Genomic DNA, 21,606 nt, shown 5'->3' with positions numbered 1-21,606 from the left:
TCATCATTGCAATGCCATTCTTAGTTTGTTTAGTTTCACATCATTGAGATGCCATTCTAGGTTCTATCTATATCCAATTTGAATTAATTTTGTGTCTGATCATCTGCATATTATCCTAGGTTTTACCTAAGCTTAGTTGGTTGTTTGTTTACGTTTCTCATCATTGTGATGTCATCCTAGTTTCTATAAAGGTTTGTTCTTAGTCCCTTTCAGTTCCAAACAATTCAATGGAGTCCTATGTTCTATGTTCGTTCATTTGGTTTCCCTCCATTGTGAATTATGAAAACTTATTCGTATGTTCCTTTTGTTTCTCATCATTAGAACACCATCCTATGAATTTGTTTAAGGGTAAACCCTATTCGTTTAGTATGTTGAGGACATCCTCCATCCTTGAGTTTGTTTAGGGTATTCCCCTTTATTGAGTTTATTTAGGGCATCCTCTTTCCTAGAGTGTTATTAGGGTATTCCCGTTGCTCTATTTTTTTGGAACATTCTTATTCATTGGGCTATCAAACTACCTTGATTTACTTTAGTCCGTCATCTTTCGTTGAGTTTCTTAGGTCATCCATCTTCATTGAGATTTTTAATGCATTCCCTTTCCTAGAGTTTGTTTAGGCCAACCAACTTCCTTCAATTTTTTGAGGGCATACCCTTTCCTAGGGATTACTAAGTAGACTCCCAATTCCTTTAGTCTAGTAGGGCACACCTATCTAGTAGTTTGTTTAGCTCAACTCCATTTTTTGAGGTTTTTTTAGCACGACCGCTTTTGTTGGGATTGGGCCTCCCCATTGGTTGAGTTTGTTTGTGGCATGCCCTTTCTTTGACTATTATTAGTGAATCCGCCTTCCTAAAGTTCATTTACGATGTTGTTCTTCCATTGGTTTTTTAAGGGCATCCCACTTGCGTGAATTTGCTTAGTGCATCCCGCTTGCTTGAATTTTCTTAGTGCAGCCCCCTTCATTCTTAGTTTGTTTAGTTACACATCATTGAGATGCAATCCTAGGTTCTATCTTTGGTAATTCGTTTTTTCGTTTGATTGCTCATCATTCGACCATAGTTCTTGGTTGTATCTCTGTTCATTCTTAGGTCTTTTAGTTACCTGTCATTGGGTTACTATCCTAGTTTTAATCTAAGTTGAGTCGTTTATTCCTCTAATTTCTCATAACTAGAACATCATCCTAAGTTCTCTCTATATCCAATTTGAGTTAATTTTTTTGTCTAATCATATGGATACCATCCTAGGTTCTACGTAAGCTTAGTTGGTTGTTTGTTATGTTTCTCATCATTGGGATGTCATTTCTATCTAGGTTTGTTCTTAGTTACTTTGGGTTCCAAAAATTTGGATACAATCCTAGGTTCGGCCTATGTTCATTGTTTGTTCCTTTGGGTTCCAAAAATTTGGATACAATCCTAGGTTCGGCCTATGTTCATTGTTTGTTCCTTTGGTTTCCCATCATTGTGAACTATCTCAGCTTATTTGTCTGTTCCTTTAGTTTCTCATAATTAGGATGCCATTCTATGAATTTGTTTAAGGGTATGCATTATTCCTTGACTATGTTCAAGACGTCCTCCTTCCTTAAGTTGTTTTCGGGCATCCCCTACCTTGAGTTGGTTTATGGTATTCCCCTTTTTGGGTATCCTCTTTCCTTGAGTGTTATTAGGATATTCCCATTCCTCTATTTTTTTTTAGGACATTCTTGTTCATTGGGCTATGAAACTACCTTGATTTACTATAGTCTATCACCCTTCCTTCAGTTTCTTAGGTCACCATCTTCATGGAGATTTGTAATTCATTCGCTATGCTAGAGTTTGTTCAGACCAACAACCCTGCTTCAATTCTTTTAGGGCATACCCTTTCCTAGAGATTACTTCGAAAACTCCCACTTCCTTTAATGTAGTAGGGCATTCCCATCCAAAAATTTGTTTAACGCAACTCCATTTCTTGACGTTTTTTAGCACAACTGCTTTTGTTTGGATTTGTCATCCCCCTTGGTAGAGTTTGTTTGTGGCTTGCCCTTTTTATGAGTCTCATTAGTGAATCCACCTTCTTAAAGTTCATTTACGACGTTCTTCTTCCATTGGCTTTTTTAAGGGCATCCCACTTACTCGAATTTTCTTAGAACATCACCCTTCCTTGACTTTGACTAGAGAATTCCCTTCATTAAGTTTATTAAGGGAATCATTTAGGGCATCCCACTTACTTCAGTTTGTTTAGGGTATCCCTCATCCTTCACCTCATAATCAGGATGTCATCCTAGGTTCTATCTAAACATAATCAATTGTTCTCAAGATTGCTCATCATTGGAATGCGATTCATAGTTCAATTCATTTTCATTCTTAGTTTGTTTAGTTTCACATCATTGAGATTCTATTATTGGTTTTATCTAAGCTAATTCATTTGTTCTTTAGATTGCTCATCATTGGACCATAATTCTTGGTTCTATCTCTATTCATTCTTAGTTCCTTTAGTTACCCATCATTGGGTTACTATCCTAGTTTTAATATAAGTTTAGTCATTTCATCCTCTTTTTTCTCATCACTAGGACGTCATCCTAGGTTCTATCTATATCCAATTTGAGTTAAATTTGTGTTCGATCATCTACATACCATCCTAGGTTCTACCTAAGCTTAGTTGGTTGTTTGTTATATTTCTTATCATTGTGATGTCATCCGAGTTTCTATCTAGGTTTTTTCTTGGTTCCTTTGGGTTCCAAGCATTTGGATGCAATCCTAGGTTTGGCCTATAATCATTGTCCGTTCCTTTGCTGCCCATCATAGTGATTAATCTAAGCCTATTCATATGTTCCTTTGGTTTCTCATAATTAGGACGCCATCCTATGAGTTTGTTTAAGGGTATGCCGTATTCGTTAAGTATGTTCAGGACATCTTCCTTGGTTGTTTGTTGGGCATTCCCTTCCCTAAGTTTGTTTAGGGTATTCCCCTTCATTAAGTTTCTTTCAGGTATTCTCTTTCCTCTATTTTTTTAGGGCATGTATGTTCACTTGGCTACAAACTACCTTGATTTAGTTTAGTCCATCGCCCTTCCTTCAGTTTCTTAGGTCATCCATCTTCATGGAGATTTTTAATTCATTCCCTTTCCTAGAGTTTGTTTAGACAAACCAACTTCCTTCAATTCTTTTAGGGCATACCCTTCCCTAGGGATTAGTTGGTTGTTTGTTATTGTTCTTATCATCGTGATGTCATCCTAGGTTCGGCCTATGTTCATTGTTCGTTCCTTTGGTTTCCCATCATTGTGAACTATTTAAGCTTATTTGTATGTTCCTTTGGTTTCTCATAATCAGGACTCCAGCCTATGAGTTTGTTTAAGGATATGCCCTATTCCTTGAGTTTCATTTCGGGCATCCCCTTCCTTAATTTCGTTTAGGGTATTCCCCCTCATTGAGTTTATTTTGGGCATCCTCTTTCCTCGAGTGTTATTTGGGTATTCCCATTCCTCCATTTTTTTTAGGAGATTCCTATTCATTAGGCTATCAAACTACCTTGATTTAGTTTAGTCCATCGCCCTTCCTTCAGTTTCAATTCATTCCCATTCCTAGAGTTTGTTTAGACCACCCAACTTCCTTCAATTCTTTTAGGGCATACCCTCCTTCCCTAGGGATTACTTAGCAAACTCCCACTTCCTTTAGTGTAGTAGGGCATCCCCATGCAGTAGTTTCTTTAGCGCAACTCCATTTCTTGAGGGTTTTTAGCACAACCATTTTTCTTGGGATTGGGCATCCCCCTTGCTAGAGTTTTTGTGGCATGCCCTTTCTATGAGTCTTATTAGTGAATCCCCCTTCTTAATGTTCATTTACGACGTTCTTCTTCCATTGGCTCTTTTAAGGGTATCCTGCTTGGTCAAATTTGCTTAGAGCATCCTTCATTTACTTTTTGAAGAGAATTCCCTTCATTAAGTTTATTAAGGGCATCGTTTAGGCCATCCCATTTCCTTAATTTTTTTGAGGGTATCCCTCGTCCTTCACCCCATAATCAAGATGTCATCCTAGGTTCTATCTAAACATAATCATTTGTTCCTGAGATTGCTCATCATTGGAACGCCATTCATAGTTTTATTCATTTTCATTCTTAGTTGATTTAGTTTCACATCATTGAGTTGCCATCCTAGATTCTATTTAAGCTAATTCATTTGTTCTTTTGATTGCTCATCTTTGGACCATAATTCTTAGTTCTATCTTCTTTTCATTCTTAGTTCCTCTGCATCCCCTTCCTTAAGTTTGTTTAGGGTATTCCCCCTCATTGAGTTTATTTCGGGCATCCTCTTTCCTCGAGTGTTATTTGGGTATTCCCATTCCTCTATTTTTTTTAAGGACATTCCTATTCATTGGGCTATCAAACTATCTTGATTTAGTTTAGTCCATTGCCCTTCCTTCAGTTTCATAGGCCATCCATGTCACACCCTGTTTTTGTTTTTTTTTTTAAATTACTTTTCAATTGATAGTCAAATATAGTGTATGTGCTCTTAAAGATTTGAAGATCCAAAAATTTAAAAGTTTAGTTCTTGCTTGATTTTGTGCCAAAAAAAAAATGGAATGTGGAAAACCCATTATAAAGAGTACATCTTGTATTAAACTTTGTAGCAAAATATGTTTCATTTCACAAAAGAAACTTGTATTACATTAATTTACATATACCAAAATACCATGGTTCACTACGGGTAGCCCTTACTAGAAGTGTACAAGACAAATATATATAATTACATCATTCCTACAAAAATATTTAGTCTTTAATACTAAGGCAAATCCTCAAAACACTTTCATTGCGAGCTAACAACATCCAATCACAGTAGAGCAATGGTCAAGCATTATTTCTTGTATAAGTCTTTTGACCTACATCTAAAGGTGGAAAGGATAGGGTGAGTTCACAACTCAGTAGGAATGTTTATAACCATCCAAAGAATACCCTTGAATTAAACATTTAATAGCATGCATGATAAACATTTTATAACCATTAATAAATATGCAATGATGTTAAACATCCATGCATGTGTTTGTTGGTTTCATATTTCCTTTTCCTCATCCATCTTTTCACAATTGATAAACTGCTCATCCCCACCAATCTATATATCATATATGAATGCTCCACAAGATAAGTGGTCAATATAATAATGACTATTCTGGGACATCACCCAAGCCAGTCATACCCCGTATCTTTTGGGACTCATACCCAAGGGCAAGACCAACCCCATGTTTTTAGGAACTAAAACCCAGGGGCAAGACCAACCCCATACACTCACACCGGAATGTCTTCCTTGAGGGCTTTAGGGACTTTCAGCCAAGGATCCACAGTCCCACATAAACAATATATCAAAGGATAATACCTGTAGCATCACATAAACACTTCCTACCAATCAATTCTCTTAATATCATCTGTGATTATTCCATATCCTTCTTGCAATGCAACCACACCATGAATCTTCAAACAAATATATGTTCCAATCTCAAGGTAACATTTCAACACAATAAACCAAGATGCAGTGACACATTAAAACATTTTATGAAATTCCCTACCTTACACAGGCTTTCCCTCTATGATTCTTCTATTTAGGCGATCTTCACCTATTACAAGGATATGAAATGAAACACATAATTTAGACTTTCTAACGATGAAAATTTATACAATTTATTGTTGCTAATTTTTAATTATAATATTCTCTAATCGACATGTCTATAGGTTTTCAAATAAAATTTGAATTGAATTAAACAATATTTACAATGCATATTAATATTCCCTAATTAATTACCAAACACTAATTGTTTTGATTTTTTTAAAGCCTAACCCATTAACAAATCCCAAGTGTCTAAATAACCTAATTAATCACATGTTTACTAATCTACTTTTCAATTAAACCAAATTAAACAAATATTTATGCCAATCTTATGATTAACAAAATACTTTTATTGTTGAGTAATTGTGATTTTTAACTAAAACATGTTTATAGCTAATTACACAAATTTTATCATTAATTTGTTTCAACATACCATTAGGAACCAAAATAAAATAAAATTACTAAATTAAAAAACTTCCTTACCTCAAATCTACACTTTCTATCTCTAGATACTCTCTCCATGCAGCCAAGTAGGAGGTTGCAGGCAACATGGCTTCCACTAACCCCAACTTCTCAATTTTCCACTTTAGCCCTTCAAGTTATAAAAAAATAACCCATAATTCCCCATTAGTCCTTTAGGTTTTCATAACTATAATCAACCCCTAATAACCTAATAAGCATGGTTAAGTCATTAACTAATCTCACTTATCCTCAATCAAAGTTTAATTCATAATTAAACATATTAAGACTAAGCTAGTTTTAACATCTAATTAAGCACGTTTAAAGTTAAGTTCTAAGATAATCATTGTTGCTCACTTATTTCAATGGTGCTAGGTATTACAATCCATCTTCATGGAGATTTTTAATTCATTCCCTTTCCTAGAGTTTGTTTAGACCAACAACCTTCCTTCAATTCTTTTAGGGCGTCCCCATCCAGTACTCTGTTTAGTGCAACTCCAATTCTTGAGGTTTATTAGCACAACCACTTTTGTTGGGATTGGGCATCCCCCCTTGGTAGAGTTTGTTTGTGGCATGCCCCTTCTATGAGTCATATTAGTGAATCCCCCTTCTTAATGTTCATTTACGACGTTCTTCTTCCATTGGCATTTTAAGGGCATCCCGCTTACTCAAATTTGCTTAAAGCATCCCCCTTCCTCGACTTTGTTTAGAGAATTCCCTTCATTAAGTTTATTAAGGGCATCCCACTTCCTTAAGTTGGTTTAGGGTATCCTTCATCCTTCACCCCATAATCAGGATATCATCCTTCACCCCATCATTAAGTTTTTTTAGGGTATCCCTTGTCCTTCACCCCAGAATCAGAATGCGATCCTAGGTTCTATCTAAACATAATCATTTGTTCCTGAGATTGCTCATCATTGGAACGCCATTCATAGTTCTATTCATTTTCATTCTATGTTTAGTTTCACATCTTTGAGATGCCATCCTAGGGTCTATCTAAGCTAATTCATTTGTTCTTTTGATTCCTTAGCATTGGACCATAATTCTTGGTTCTATCTTTGTTCATTTAGTTCCTTCATCATTGGGTTACTATCCTAGTTTTAATCTAAGTTTATTTGTTTGTTCATTTGATTTCTCATCACTAGGACGTCATCCTATGTTCTATCTATATCCAATTTAAGTTAATTTTTTGCCTGATTATCTACATACCATCCTAGGTTCTACCTAAGCTTAGTTGGTAGTTTGTTATGTTTCTCGTCATTGTGATGTCATCCTAGCACTAATGAATTAAATAGGCAATGATTATCTTAGATGTTAAAACTAGTTTAGTGTTAATCCTGTTTAATAAGGAATTAATCTAATTAAGGTTAAGTGAGATTAGTTAATGACTTAACCATGCTTATTAGGTTGTTAGGGGCTGATTATAGTTATGAAATTCTAAAGGACTAATTTGCATTATAGGTTTAATTTTTGATAACTTGAACGACTAAAATGCAAAATTTAGGAGTTGGAGTTAGTGGTAGGCATGTGGCCTGCCACCTCTTACTTGGCTACATGGAGAGCCCTATATAAGGCCCTGCAACTCGTTTTGCACCATTTTAGCTGCAGCGGCTTGGGTTAGAGAGAGGATCTAATGAGAGAAAGTGAATATTTGATGTAAACAAATTATTTATTTTTGTTCCTAATTGTATGTTGAAACAAATTAATGGTAAAATTTTTGTAAAAGTTGAAAGTAATTAGCTATAAACATGTATTAGTTAAAAATCACAAATAATTAAGGATTAAAGTATTTTAGCTTAAATATTTTATTAATGGTAAGATCAGCATAAATTTTTTTTTTTTTGTAATTTTGTTTAATCGAAAAATAGATTAGTAAACATGTGATTAATTAGGTTATTTCGACACGTGGGATTTGTTAATAGGTTAGGCTTTAAGAAAATCAAAAGAATTATTGTTTGGCAATTAATTTGAGAATATTATAATTAAAAAAATTAGAAACAATATATTGTATAAATTTTCATCGTTAGGAAGTCTAAATTATGTGTTTCATTTTAATTCCTTGTACTAGGTAAAGATCGCATACATAGAAGAATCACAGAAGGAGGGTCCGTGTAAGGTAGGGAATTTTATGCTATCCCATAGCGTATCTGATTTCTTTCCTTGAATCATTTATTGTAAATTTCATGTCATTTCTATGATTTCATCAAATGTTTTAATGTGTCATTGCATTTCGGTTTATTGTGTTGAAATGTTACATTGAGATTGGAACGCATATTGGTATGAAGATTCATAGTTCTATGCTGTGGAAATGGTTCATGGTGTGGTTGCATGGCAACAAGGATATGGAATAATCATAGATGATATTCAGAGAATTGATTGCTGGGAAGTGTTTAAGTGATGCTACAGGCATTATCTATTGATATATTGTTTATGTGGGACCGTGGGTCCTTGGGTGAAAGTCCCTAAAGCCCTCGAGGAAGACACTTTGATGTGGGTGTATGGGGTTGGTCCCGTCCCTAGGTTTTAGTCCTTAAAGACACAGGTTTGGTCTTACCCTTGGGTATGAGTCCCAAAAGACACTAGGTATGACTTGTGGCGTAGTGATATCTAATATATAGATTGGTGGGGGTGAATAGTTTATCAGGTTTGAAAGGATGGACAAGGAAAAGCAAAGATGAAACCAGCAAACACATGCATACACGTTTGACATGATTGCATATTTGTTAATGGTTAGAAAATGTTTGTCATGCATGCTATATGTTTAATTCAAAGTTTTTAAGGGTATGCTTAGGATGGTTATACAGTTTCCTACTGAGTTGTGAACTCACCCCATCCCTTCCACCTTTAGATGCAAGTCAGAAGACCTTGCAGGAAATAATGCTTGAGCATTATTTTACTGTGATTGGATGTTGTTTGCTCGCATTGATAGTGTTTTGAGGCTTTGCCTTTATATTAAAGACGGGATTCTTTTTGCAGGAATGATGTAATATATATATATTACATCATTCCTGCAAAAAGAATCCCGTCTTTAATATAAAGGCATATGTAAATTGATGTAGTGCAAGTTTTCTTTGTGAAACAAAACATATTTTGTTAACTAATAGTTACAAAGTTTAATACAAGATGTACTCTTTATAACAAGTTTGCATATCCTCTTTTTGCACAAAATCAAGAAGGAACTTGGCATTTAAATTTTTGTATCCCCATCTCTTTGAGAGCACTTATACTATATTTAGGTATCAATTGTTCAGTTTGAAAAAAAAAAACCGAGGTGTGACATCTTGGTATCAAAGCATAAGGGATTAGATGCCTATTATGGACAATAGGTGGGGAGCCCAATAGGTGCACTGGAGTCATTATTATTGTTACACTCTTTTATTGTGTATGATATATTAATATTAAGGTGAAAGGTTAAATGATGAATGTTAGGTTTGTGTTTTTATTGTGTTGATGACATTCTTGGTTGTATTGGTGTGAGTATGCCTAGCTATGATAATTATGATCATGTTTCTTGTTTGAATTCCTGATCATTGAGAATTCATTACTATAGTGTTGTTGGTATTAGGTCTATTTTCAAAATGATTGTATGTGACATAAGTGGTTTAATTGTATTGTTTAAGGATGCTTGACTTAATGAATAACCCTTATAACGTAATGTATTGATAATCTAATCCTTGGATACCTTTCTAAGACAAAATGCCTAGAGCAAGGAACCAACTAACAACAAGGCCTAGACAAACCACTAGATTATCTCCACTATCTCATGCTAATGTTACTAAGGGAAGAGCTACAATATATCCAGTTGCTAGTTTAGAATTTAATAACTGAGCCTAATTGGGGAATTTAAAGCACTGACTCCTCCAATCTTTCGAGGTGGGCCTAATTTTCTTGAAGTTGAGAATTGGATGAAAGAAATAAAGAAAATACTGGATGTAATGGCAGTGCCTGAGGAAAGGACAGTTTCTTTAGCTTTCTTCATGTTGAGGGATGAAGTAGACAACTGGTGTGATATGATCAAGACTAGTTAGGATGTAACTAAGATGGTTTGGATGCAATTTGAGCAGTTGCTTTTATCAAATTACTTTCCAGAGGTTGTTAGAAGACAAAAAAAGAGCTGAATTTATACACTTGGTTCAAAGGAACATGACATTGACTAAATATGCAATAAAGTTTACACAACTATCTGAATATGCTCCAAATATGGTTGTAGATGAACAAATGCGAGCTGAACAATTCCAAGAGGGGTTGAGATTGAACATTAGAGCACAGGTCGCTCCCTTCATGCTTTGTACTTATAGTGAGGTTGTGGCAAGGGCTTTGGTTAGAGAAGGGGAAATGGAGGAAGCTCAAAGGTTGAGAAGTAAAAATTCTAGGTTTGGTGGTTAAAAAAAAACGGGAACAAGATTTTAAGCGCCAAAAAGTGACTCATCCCCAACAACAACCCACAAAACAAGAGCAGTATAGTGAGACTACAAATATGACCAAGGGACCAAGGAGATGCTATGAATCCGGTGAGGTGGGACATCTTGGGAGGGATTGCCCAAAATTTCAACGACTTGCTTACCAGCCATCTCAACGGCAATTTCAGCAGATGAACTCACGAATCCAAGGAAGGTAGTCAAAGGGAAGGAAACTTTTGTCACACCCTGGTTTTTTTTATTCTTCAAACTAAACAATTGATACTCAAATATAGTATAATTGCTCTCAAAAATTTAAATGTTGAGTTCTTGCTTGATTTTGTGCAAAAAGAGGATACGCAAAACTTGTTATAAAGAGTACATCCTGTATTAAACTTTATGACTATTAGTTAACAAAATATGTTTTGTTTCACAAAAGAAACTTGTACCACATTAATTTACGTATACCAAAACCCCATTGTTCACTACGGGTAGCCCATACTACAAGTGTACCTAACAAATATATATATATATATATATATATATTATATCATTCCCACAAAAAGATTCAGTTTTTGATACAAAAGGCAAGGTTTCAAAAGACTTTCAATGTGGGCAAACAACATCCAATCATAGTAAAGCATTGCTCAAGCTTTATTTCCTGCATAGTTCTTCTGACTTGCATGTGGAGGTGGGAGGGATAGGGTGACTTCACAACTCAGTAGGAAAGTTTATAACCATCTTAAGCATACCCTTAAAAACCTTGAATTAAACGTTTAATAGCATGCATGATAAACATTTTATAACCATTAACCGATAAACTGATAACTCCCACCAATCTACATATCAGATATCAATGCTCCATAAGATACCCGATCAATATAATACTGACTATTCTGGGACCTCACCTAAGGGCAAGTCATACCTTGTGTCTTTTGCGACTCATACCCAAGGGCAGGACCAACCCCATGTCATTAGGGACTAAAACCCAGGGATAAGACCAACCCCATACACCCACATCGAAGTGTCTTCCTCGAGGGCTTTAGGGACTTTTGGCCAAGGACCCACGGTCCCACTTAAATAATATATCATAATATAATGCTTGTAGCATCACATAAATACTTCCCACCAATCAATTCTTTGAATATCATCTATGATTATTCCCCATATCCTTTTGTCAATGCAACCACACCATGAACCATTTCCACAACACTGAACCATGAATCTTCATACAAATATGCGTTCGAATTTCAATGTAACATTTCAACACAATAAACTGAGATGCACCCTTGGATAGTATAACATTCCCTACCTTACACCGGTTTCCTTTTTGTGTTTCTTCTATTACGAGGAACTAAAATGAAACAACATAATTTAGGTTTTCCTAACCATTAAAATTAATTATCTTAAATCTTATGAAATTTTCCTTTCTTACTAATTTTTAACAACTTATTGTTATTATTTTTTTAAAATTCTCATATTCCCCAATTAATCCAAACAATAATTCTTTTGATTTTCTTAAAGCCTAACCTATTAACAAATCCCAAGTGTCCAAATAACCTAATTAATCACATGTTTACTAATCTATTTTTCAATCAAACAAAATTAAACAAAGATTCATGCTGATCTTACCATTAATAAAATACTTAAGCTAAAATACTTTAAACTTTAATTAATTGTGATTTTTTTTAACTAAAACGTGGTTATAGCTAATTACACTAAACTTTTACACAAATTTGACCGTTAATTCTTTTCAGCATACCATTAGGAACCAAAATAAACAAAAATTTAAAAAATCAATAACTTGCTTACCTCAAATCTACAATTTCTCTCTCTAGATATTCTCTCTAACCTAAGTTGCTGTAGGTGAACTGGTGCAAATTGAGGTAAGCAAGTTGTTTAATTTTGTAATTTTCATTTATTTTGGTTCCTAATGGTACGTTGAAACAAATTAACGGTAAAATTTGTGTAAAAGTTAAGTGTAATTAGCTATACACCCGTTTTAATTAAGGATTAAAGTATTTTAACTTAAGTATTTTTTAGTTGTCACACCCCAAAATTTTTTTTTCTTATGATTATTATTTATTCTTCAACTAAAGAATTGATACTCAAATATAGTATAAGTGCTCTCAAAAATTTAAATGTTGAGTTCCTACTTGAATTTGTTCAAAAAGAGGATATAGAAAACCTGTTATAAAGAGTACATTCTGTATTAAACATTGTGACTATTAAGTTAACAAAATATGTTTTGTTTCACAAAAGAAACTTGTACAACATTAATTTACATATACCCAACCCCATTGTTTACTATGGGTGGCCCATACTACAAGTGTATCTAACAAATATATACATTACATCATTCCAACAAAAGGTGTAGTCTTGATACAAAAGGCATGGCCTCAAAAGACTTTCAATATGAGCAAACAGCATCCAATTACAGTAAAGCATTGCTCAAGCATTCTTTCCTGCATAGGTCTTCTGACCTGCATCTATAGGTGGAAGGAATAGGGTGAGTTCACAACTCAGTAGGAAAGTTTATAACCATCCTAAGTATACCCTTAAAAACCTTGAATTAAACGTTTAATAACATGCATGATAAACATTTCGTAACCATTAACAAATGTGTAATCATGTCAAACATGTATGCATGTGTTTCTTGGTTTCATTATTGCTTTTCCCCATCCATCCTTTCACAACTGATAATTTGCTGACTCCCAACAATCTACACAGCAGATATCAATGCTCCACAAGATACTCGATCAATATAATAATGACTATTCTGGGACATCACCCAAGGGCAAGTCATACCCCGTGTCTTTTGGGACTCATACCCAAGGGCAAGACCAACCCCGTGTCTTTAGGGACTAAAACCCAGGGGCAGGACCAACCCCATACACCCACATCGGAGTGTCTTCCTCGAGGGCTTTAGGGACTTTCACCCAAGGACCCACGGTCCCACATAAACAATATAACAAATGATAAGGCCTGTAGCATCACCCAAGGACCCACGGCGACCAATAAATTCTCTGAATATAATCTGTGATAATTCCATATCCTTCTTGCAATGCAATCACACCATAAACCATTTCGACAACACAAAACCACGAATCTTCATACCAATATACGTTCCAACATCATGGTAACATTTCAATGCAATAAACCGAGATGCAATGACACTTTAAAAGATTTTATGAAATCATAGAAACAACATAAAATTCCAACAATATTTACTCAACTTTTACACAATATTTACCATTAATTCTATTCAACATGCCATTAGGAACCAAAATAAACGAAAATTACAAAATTAAACAACTTGCTTACCTCAAATCTACACTTTCTCTCTCTAGATTCTCTCTCTAACCCAAGTTGCTGCAGGTGAAATGGAGCAAAACGAGCTGCAGCCCCCCTTATAAAGGGTCTCCAAGCACCCAAGCATGAGGTGGCAGCCCACATGGCTGCCACCAATCCACCCAAGTAGGAGGTGGCATTCCACTAACCTTAATTTTCAAATATTGCACTTTAGTCCTTCAAGTTATAAAAAAATAAAACCCATAATTTCCCATTAGTCCTTTAGGTTTTCATAACCCTAATTAGTCCCTAAGAACCTAATAAGCATGCTTAGGTCATTAACTAATCCCACTTAACCTTAATCAAAGTTTAATTCATAATTAAACATGATTAGCACTAAACTAGTTTTAACATCTAATTAAGCAAGCTTAAAGTTAAGTACTAAAATAGTCATTAGTACTAGGTGTTACACTTCATATAGGGCATTCTCATATGTTTCTTGATTGACTCCATGAGCATTTTAATACCCTTTTGGGTGAATGCTAGACGAGACAAGCAACATGAAATATATTTTCCCATTGTCTAACATCTACAATCGAAGACAAGTCTCGATAGTAGCCAAAAACCACGTCACAAAGTACATAGTAGTTGGTTTGAAACTTTTTCATCAAACAAAGTGACATCGCCTTGGAAATATTACAGGACAAACGAAGAAATAAAGCTATTTGAGAAATCAAAATGAAAAGCACCTTTAGATATCCCACATGTTGTTGCAGCAACAACTAGTACCAGAATGACTAGGTAGAATACAGTGACAATATCCTTGTTCTTTAAAAACATGCTAATGCAGTAAGAAGTATACCCTTATGGGAGATCAAATCAAAGGAAGTGTATAAAATCAAATGGTAGAGATTTACAGTATCTTGCTTAAATAATGAATGCAGTTTTCGACTGGCTAGAAAGCAAATTGAGAATGATTTTTTTGACAAGAAGAATTAGAACAAAAACCTTTTGGATATAGCCAATGATATTGCATCTATGTGTGCATGAATGTCCAAGACACCAATGCACAAAACAATATATGTACCTAAGTAGAATCAAAAAGAAAAATGAAATTCAAATTTGAAATATCACTATGGCAAAAAAATAATAACAATATTTTCACCTTTGTAAAGGACAATGAAAAATTATATCTAACCCAAAATACTCAATGAAGTATGTTTCCAATATGAGTATATTAGGAAATAAAACCAGTTCAAACATACACAATGTTAAAAGAAATACAAGGAGCCCTCATATTATATCTTATAACGAATACATGTAAAAACTTGACATGATAAAAAGATGCATATCAAAACATGATAGAATGAAAATATAATTGAAATAATAGCATAAAGAACACCTGAGACTCCACCTAAATCTACTGGAAATCTATTTTCCAAAGATATCTAGAAGAAAATTACTTACAATATTCATTCAACATTAGAATACAATTTAATTTCTACAAAGCTTTTATTGGAAAGGTGTATAGCGGCCAATCAAGTTCTTCTCAGTAGAAACACCGGAAATAGCTTCCTTCGGACACATGACTCCATATACATCAATTTTTTGAAGGTCACTCAACTTCTTCTACTGCTCTAAGGCTGCTTGAAAAAAAAGCTATATGAAGTTGTGGCCTAAAAGAGTTACGCTGCAACATCATGAAAAATAAATTCAATGCAGATTTTCTTACCATTGCATTCTTATCCTCCAACCTCCCTGCTGCAACTACAACAACCTCATTTTGCATGCAAATTAAAATAGAATGTTGTCAAAATAGTTCCTCAAAACTTGAAGAACCTTACTTATTATTTTGTTTAAGACGTCCCCCCTTCATTCAGTTAATTTGTGGTAGCCACCTTCGTTATCTATGTTTAGATCATCCCCTTTTCTTCAATGTTATTGAGGCATCTCATAGTTTCTTTATAGAATTCCTACTCCTTGCATTTGTTTAGGTTATGCCCACATCCTTTAGTATGTTTAGCACATCTCCCCTTTCTTGAGTTTGTTTTAGGGTATGCCCTATTCCTTGAGTATGTTCAGGACATCCTCCTTCCTTGAATTGTTTTCGGGTATCCCCTTCCTTAAGTTTGTTTAGGGTATTCCCCTTCACTGAGTTTATTTAGGGCATCCTCTTTCCTCAAGTGCTATTAGGGTATTCCCATTCCTCTATTTTTTTTTAGGACGTTCCTATTCATTGGGCTATCAAACTACCTTGATTTACTTTAGTCCATCACCCTTCCTTCAGTTTCTTAGGTCATCCATCTTCATGGAGATTTTTAATTGATTCATGTTCCTAGAGTTTGTTTAGACCAACCAACTTCCTTCAATTTTGTTAGGGCATACCCTTTCCTAGGGCTTACTTAGAAAAGTCCCACTTCCTTTAGTGTAGTAGGGCATCCCCATCCAAAAGTTTGTTTAGCGCAACTCTATTTCTTGAGGTTTTTTAGCACAACCGCTTTTGTTGGGATTGGGCATCCCCATTGCTAGAGTTTGTTTGTGGCATGCCTTTTCTATGAGTCTTATTATTGAATCCCACTTCTTAATGTTCATTTATGACGTTCTTCATCCATTGGCTTGTTATGGGCATCCCGCTTACTCGAATTTGCTTAGAGCATCCCCCTTCCTTGACTTTGTTTAGAGAATTCCCTTTATTAAGTTTATTAAGGCATCGTTTAGGGCTTCCCACTTCCTTAAGTTGGTTTAGGGTATTCTTCGTCCTTCACCCCATAATCAGGATGTCATCCTAGCTTCTATCTAAACATAATCATTTGTTCCCGAGATTCCTCATCATTGGAACGCCATTCAGAGTTCTACTCATTTTCTTTCTTAGTTTGTTTAGTTTCACATCGTTGAGATGCCATCCTAGGTTCTTCTATCTAAGCTAATTTGTCTGTTCTTTTGATTGCTATGACATCTAGTACTAATGAATTAAATAGGCAATAATGATTGTCTTATTACTTAACTTTAAGCATGCTTAATTAGATGTTAAAACTAGTTTAGTGCTAATCTTGTTTAATTATGAATTAAACTTTGATTAAGGTTAAGTGGGATTAGTTAATGACTTAAGCATGCTTATTAGATTCTTAGAAGCTGATTAGGGTTTTGAAAACCTAAAGGACTAATGAGCCATTATGGGTTTTATTTCTAATAACTTGAAGGACGAAAGTGCAAAATTGGAGTTAGTGGAATGCCACCTCCTACTTGGGTGGATTGGTGGCAGCCATGTGGGCTGCCACCTCGTGCTTGGCTGCATGAAGACCCCTTTATAGGGAGTTGCAGCTCGTTTTCCACCATTTCACCTGCAACAACTTGGGTTAGAGAGAGAAAATGTAGATTTGAGGTAAGCAAGTTGTTTAATTTTGTAATTTTTGTTTATTTTGGTTCTTAATGGTATGCTAAAAATAATTAACGGTAAAATTTGTGTAAAAGTTGAGTGTAATTAGCTATTAACATGTTTAAGTTAAAAATCACAATTAATTAAGGATTAAAGTGTTTTAACTTATGTATTTTATTAATGGTAAGATAAGCATAAATCTTCGTTGAATTTGGTTTGATTGAAAAATAGATTCGTAAACATGTGATTAGTTAGGTTATTTGGACACTTTGGATTTGTTAATGGGTTAGGCTTTAAGAAAATAAAAACAATTAGTGTTTAGTAATTAATTAGGGAAATTAATATGCATTGTAAATATTGTTTAATTTTTTTCAAATTTGATTTGAAAACCTGTAAGTATATAGATGCTTCTACCTTCAACAATATCGGCTTCTTGACATTCTTTTACATTGGTCTTGGCTACTATAAAACTTTCCAAGCTACCAACTTTCTGTTTATGTACTTAGGCATTTATTGCAGTAACCTCTTGTTCCATGTGGAATTCATTAAGCTTCCTCTAAAACTCCTAAATGCAAGACTTCAACTCCAGTTTTTCGACTCTGGTTTTAGTTAGTGCGAAAATACACACATTGTTAAAGATTTATTGCCAATGTGGTAAAGCAAGAACAAAAAATTAATACCTTGCCAATTATGTTTTGGAAATAGTCCATCACAGAATCTTCAAATAGGGCATGCTCATATGTTTCTTGATTGACTCCATGAGCATTTTAATACCCTTTTGGGTGAATGCTAGATGAGACAAGCAATATGAAATATATTTTCCCATTGTCTAACATCTACAACCGAATACAAGTCTTGATAGTAGCCAAAAGCCACATCACAAAGTACATACAAGTTGGTTTGAAACTTTTTCATCAAACAAAGTGACATCACCTTGAAAATATTATAGGACAAATGAAGAAATAAAGTTATTTGAGAAATCAAAATGAAAAGCACTTTTAGGTATCCCACATGTTGCAGCAACAACTAGTACCAAAATGACTAGGTAGAATACATTGACAATCTCCTTGTTCTTTAAAAACATGCTAATGCAGCAAGAAGTATACCCTTATGGGAGATCAAATAAAAGGAAGTGTATAAAATCAAATGGTAGAGATTTACAGTATCTTGCTTAAACAATGAATGCAGTTTTCAACTGGCTAGAAAGCAAACTGAGAATGATTTTTTTTGACAAGAAGAATTAGAGTACAAATTGGATATAGCCAATGATATTGCATCTATGTGTGCATGAATGTCCAAGACACCAATGCACAAAACAATATATGTACTACCTAAGCATAATTAAAAAGAAAAATGAAATTCAAATTTGAGATGTCACTATGGCAAAAAAAATAATAATAATATTTTCACCTTTGTAAAGGACAATGAAAAATTACATCTAACCTAAAATTCTCGATGAAGTATGTTTCCAATATGAGTATATTAGCAAATAAAACCAGTTCAAACATACACAATGTTAAAAGAAATGCAAGGAGCCCTCACATTATATCTTATAACGAATACGTGTAAAAACTTGACATGATAAAAAGGCGTATTAGAACATGATAGAATGAAAATAGAATTGAAATAATAGCATAAAGAACACCTGAGACTCCACCTAAACCTACTGGAAACCTATTTTCCAAAGATATCTAGAAGAAAATTACTTACAATATTCATTTAATATTAGAATACAATTTAATTTCTACAAGGCTTTTATTGGAAAGGTGTATAGCGGCCAATCAAGTTCTTCTCAGTAGAAACACTGGAAATAGCTTCCTTTGGACACATGACTCCATATACATCAATTGGTTGAAGGTCACTCAACTTCTTCTACTGCTCTAAGGCAGCTTGAAAAAAGCTATATGAAGTTGTGGCCCAAAAGAGTTATGTTGCAACATCATGAAATATAAATTCAATGCAGATTTTCTTACCATTGCATTCTTATCCTCCAACCTCCCTACTGCAACTACAACAACCTCATTTTGCATGGAAATTAAAATATAATGTTGTCAAAATAGTCCCTCAAAACTTGAAGAACCTTACTTTTAGTATAATAAGCTCATCTCGACATCGCTCTAACAATATTTCCAAAATGGCTTGCTTTGTTTGAAGCTGAATAGATTTTGAACTCTACCCTCAATGATGAGAAACAAAAACAACAAAGAAATAAGCTTAAATGGAAACTAGGATGGCATCCCATTGATGGAAAACCTTAGGCAGTTAGAATGACCAATGATAGAACCTAGTATGGCGTCCTAATTATGAGAAACCAAAGGAACATATGAATAACCTTAGATAGTTCACAATGATGGGAAACCAAAGGAACGAACAATGAACATAGGTCAAACCTAAGATTGCATCCAAATGTTTGGAACCCAAAGGGACTAAGAACAAACCTAGATTGTCACACCTCGATTTTTTTTTTTAAAAAACCAAACAATTGATACTCAAATACAGTATATGTAATACCTAGCACCAATGAATTAAATAGGCAATAATGATTATATTAGTACTTAACTTTAAATGTGTTTAATTAGATGTTAAAACTAGTTTAGTGTTAATCCTTTTTAATTATGAATTAAACTTTGATTAAGGTTAAGTGAGATTAGTTAATGATTTAACCATGCTTATTAAGTTCTTAGGGGCTGATTATAGTTATGAAAAACTAAAGGACTAATGGGCAATTATGGGTATTATTTTTGATAACTTGAAGGACTAAAGTGCAAAATTGGGAACTTGGAGTTAGTGGCAGCCAAGTGGCATGCCACCTCCTACTTGGGTGGATTGGTGGCAGCCATGTGGCCTACCACCTCCTACTTGGCTGCATGGAGAGCCCTATATAAGGGCTTGCAACTCGTTTTGCACCATTTTCACAGCAGCAGCTTGGGTTAGAGAGAGGATCTTGAGAGAGAAAGTGAAGATTTAAGGTAAGCAAGTTGTTTAATTTAGTAATTTTGGTTTATTTTAGTTCCTAATGGTATGCTGAAACAAATTAACGGTAACATTTGTGTAAAAGTTGAGTGTAATTAGCTATAAATGTGTTTTTAGTTCAAAATCATAATTAATTAGGGATTAAAGTATTTTAGCTTAAGTATTTTATTAATGGTAAGATCAACATAAATCTTGTTTAATTGAAAAATAGATTTGTGAATATGTGATTAATTAGGTTATTTGGACACTTGGGATTTGTTAATAGGTTAGACTTTAAGAAAATCAAAACAATTAGTGTTTGGTAAGTAATTAGAGAATTTTATAATTAAAAATTATCAACAGTAAATTGCATAAATTTTCATCGTTAGGAAGTCTAAATTATGTGTTTCGTTTCAATTCCTTGTAATAGCCTACATAGAAGAATCATAGAAAGTTCATGTAAGGTAGGGAATATTATGCTATCCCATGGTGTATCTGATTTCTCTTCTTGAAACATTTATTGGAAATTTCATGTCATTTCTATGATTTCATAAAATATTTTAATGTGTTATTGTATCTCGGTTTATTGCGCTGAAATGTTATGTTGAGATTGGAACACATATTGGTATGAAGATTCATGCTTTTATGTTGTGGAAATGGTTCATGGTGTGGTTGCATGGTAAGAAGGATATAGAATAATCACAGTTGATATTCAGAGAATTGATTGCTGGGAAATGTTTATGTGAGGCTACAAACATCGTCTTTTGATATATTGTTTATGTGGGACCGTGGGTCCTTGGGTGAAAGTCCCTACAGCCCTCAAGGAAGACACTCCGATGTGGGTGTATGAGGTTGGTCTTGCCCTTGGGTTTAACTCTCTAAAGACTCAGGGTTGGTCCTACCCTTGGGTTTTAGTCCCTAAAGACATAGGGTTGGTCTTACCCTTGGGTATGAGTCCCAAAAGACACGGGGTATGACTTGCCCTTGGGTGATGTCTCAAAATAGTCATTATTATATGAGAGTGGTACCCCGTGCTTAAGTCATTAACTAATCCCACTTAACCTTAATCAAAATTTAATTTATAATTAAACAAGATTAGCACTAAACTTGTTTTAACATCTAAGCAAGCATGCTTAAAGTTAAGTACTAAGATAATTATTATTGCCTCTTTAATTCATTAGTACTAGGTGTTACAGATACAAAGTTAGAGGGCATGCGCTCTCGAATCATGAAGGGTGACGTAGTGGAAGGTTGGAGCATACATTCTAACGGTGGGATTCATTTCTTGAGTAAACTTTGTGTTCCTAATGATGCTTAGGTGAAGGAGGAGGTAATGAAGGAAGCTCATCATTCTCGATTCACAGTACACCTTGGAGAAACTAAAATGTACCATGATTTGAGGTGTCAATATTGGTGGCAAGGTATGAAGCGGGATATAGCTCAATTTGTTTCCAAGTGTTTAACATTGACACAAGTGAAAGTTGAACATCAGAAACCAGCAGTGTTGTTACAACCACTACCTATAGTAGAATGGAAATGGGATCATGTGACGATGGACTTTGTGA

The 21,606-nt window shown here is 34.5% G+C and overlaps 1 protein-coding gene across 1 annotated transcript in view; it reads left to right on the top strand.

Annotated features, from left to right (window-relative positions):
• LOC104878060 (mediator of RNA polymerase II transcription subunit 15a) overlaps window positions 1–8,391 on the top strand; it is a 39,501-nt gene extending 31,110 nt beyond the window's left edge. The window contains exon 14 of the transcript XR_009466358.1: window positions 8,094–8,391. The gene's annotated coding sequence lies outside the window, so the exon portion shown is untranslated. The remainder of the gene's footprint in view (window positions 1–8,093) is intronic.
• The last annotated feature ends 13,215 nt before the right edge of the window (window positions 8,392–21,606 follow it).

Source organism: Vitis vinifera, chromosome 8 (assembly GCF_030704535.1).
Source record: "Vitis vinifera cultivar Pinot Noir 40024 chromosome 8, ASM3070453v1".
In the NCBI taxonomy this organism is placed as follows: domain Eukaryota; kingdom Viridiplantae; phylum Streptophyta; class Magnoliopsida; order Vitales; family Vitaceae; genus Vitis; species Vitis vinifera.
The sequence above is the reverse complement of the archived record's forward strand: the minus strand, read 5'-3'. Positions and strand labels throughout refer to the sequence as shown.